Here is a 2,559-nt window from a genome sequence, read left to right as displayed (position 1 = left end):
ATATATATATATATGTATATATATATATATATATACACACACATACACACAGTGCTGCTTGAAAGTTTGTGAACAGTTTTCAATATTTCTGCATAAATGTGACCTGGCTAAAACATCATCAGATTTTCCTGAAAGTAGTCAAATAGAACCCAATCAAACAAATGAGACAAAAATATTTTCTTTGTGATTTATTTATTGAGAAAATGATCCAGTGTCACACATCTTTGTGTTGAAAAAGTATGTGAATCTCTAGGAAATTAGAGTCCATCTGCTCAGAGGTGTTTTCAATTAGTGGAATGACTGTCGGGTGTCAAGTGTCTGCCGTTTCATTTAAAGAACTGGGATCTACCAAAGTTCGATCAAGTCTGTGGAAGTGAATCATGGCACGAACAAAGGAGGTCTCTGGAGATCTCAGAAAAAGAATTGCTGTTGCTCTTCAGGCTGGAAAAGGTTACAAAACCTTCTCTACAAGCGTTTGGACTACAAATCCACAGTCAGACAGATTGTGTACAAATGGAGGAAATTCAAGACTATCGTTACTCTCCCTAGGAGTGGTTAACCAACAAAGATTACTCTAAAACAAAGACGTGTAATAGTCTGTGAGGGTGCAAAGGAACCCTGGGTAACTCCTGGGTAGCCTCTCACATTGGCTAATGTTAATGTTCATAAGTTCACATTCAGGAGAACACTGAACAACCATGGTGTGCACGGCAGGGTTGCAAGGAGAAAGCCACTGCTCTCCAAAAAGAACATTGCTGCCCGTCTGCAGTTTGCTAAAGATCATGTGGACAAGCCAGAGGGCTGCTGGAGAAAGGTTTTGTTGACAGATGAGACCAAAATAAAACTTTTTGTTTTAAATGAGCAGCATTATGCTTGAAGAAAAGAACACACTGTATTCCAGCATAAGAACCTTATCCCATCTGTGAAACATGGAGGTGGTAGTATCATGGTTTGGGCCTGTTTTGCTGCATTTGGTCCAGGACGGCTTGCCATCATTGAGGGAACAATGAATTCTGAATTATACCAGCAAGTTCTAAAGGAAAATGTCAGGACATCTGTCCGAGAACTGAGTCTCAAGAGAAAGTGGGCCACGCAGCAAGACAACGACCCCAAGCACACAAGTTATGTTACCAAAGAATGGTTAAAGAAGAAGAAAGCTAATGTTTTGGAATGACTGAGTCAAAGTCCGGACCTTAATCCATTTGAAATGTTGTGGAAGGAGCTGAAGCAAGCAGTTTATAGGAGGAAACCCACCAACACCACAGAATTGAAGTGGTTCTGTACTGAGGAACGAGCTAAAAGTCTTACAAGTCGTTGTGTAGGATTGAACAGCAGTTACAAGAAACTTTACCTGCAGTTATTGCTGCATTAAAGGCACAATATGTAAGATTTATTTTATTAAAATATCCAAAAACCACTACAACAGTGTTATATATTTTGCTGACTTGTGTACTTACATTATCCCAAATGTTTCGAAGAATGTTTAAATCCAGAGAAATAAGCAATTTTAACTAGTGACACGGAGCGTGTCCATAGTGTCATTGTGTCGCCTGCCAATGACGTCATAACTCTCTCGATTTCCGGTTTTGTTTTCTACAAAACATGGAAACACCAAAGACGCTTTAATATGTTGTGTGTTTTATTAGACAGGTGACGACCGCACAGAGTAGCATTATAACAGAACTTTCAAATGTATCTAGTATGATAAACCTCGAGCCGCGTGTCACGCTCGTTCAGCGCCTCGTTTCGCTTCGACGGCTTTCCGCCTCACTCTGCTTCATTCTACGATGTTACTACGTTAATAAATCATTAGCTCATCCATGAACATAATTTCTGCCTGCATGAGTCCCGTCGGATTGCATCGGCTGTGGGGATGAAGACCACAACTCCCATGATTCCACACTCAGTCACAGCGTCATCAAACTACGCCTTTGTCTCTTTGTTTATTTTGAATACGCGCCCTCTAGTGGCAAAAATTACATATTTTGCCTTTAACTGGGTCACACCAGATACTGAAAGCAAAGATTCACATACTTTTCCAACTCACAGATATGTAACAATGGATCATTTTTCTCAATAAATAAATGACAAAGAAAATATTTGTGCACAAAACTGATAATATTTTGGGTCATATTTATGCAGAAACACAGAAAATTGTAAAGGGTTCACAAACATTCAAGCAGCACTAATATCGATATCTCGATATTAATCGGGTCTCATTTTTACGGATCGATATCGATTCTTAAATCCCAAGAATCGATTAGTCTAACCTGTTTTCAGTTAATGGATGGAACATTGAAGGGCATCTCCCATCCAATAAATCGCAATAAGCATTGTGCGTTGGTACTTTTAATATGAAACAAAGTCTCAGATTTCAAATTCTGTCCATTGCATTGCAGTATTCAAACAATAAATCAAATGCTGTTTTGGCGCTGTTTAATGTGGAGTGACAGATCGCTGTAGCGCCTCAGATCAACAGACTGTAGCGCACGTGAACTGATCATCTCCTCCACATTAATACCAGCTTCAGCACAAAATAAACATGACTAAACATCCGAA

The 2,559-nt window shown here is 39.3% G+C and overlaps 1 protein-coding gene across 2 annotated transcripts in view; it reads right to left on the bottom strand.

Annotated features, from left to right (window-relative positions):
- Nucleotides 1-2,559, bottom strand: part of dcun1d1 (DCN1, defective in cullin neddylation 1, domain containing 1 (S. cerevisiae)) — an 8,588-nt gene that overhangs the window by 3,253 nt on the left and 2,776 nt on the right. The window lies entirely within an intron of this gene.

The sequence above is a fragment of the Sinocyclocheilus anshuiensis genome, unplaced genomic scaffold (assembly GCF_001515605.1).
Source record: "Sinocyclocheilus anshuiensis isolate Anshui unplaced genomic scaffold, SAMN03320099.WGS_v1.1 scaffold436, whole genome shotgun sequence".
NCBI classification, from domain to species: Eukaryota; Metazoa; Chordata; class Actinopteri; order Cypriniformes; family Cyprinidae; genus Sinocyclocheilus; species Sinocyclocheilus anshuiensis.
Note: the sequence above shows the minus strand (reverse complement) of the source record. Positions and strands in the feature narration are given on the sequence as shown.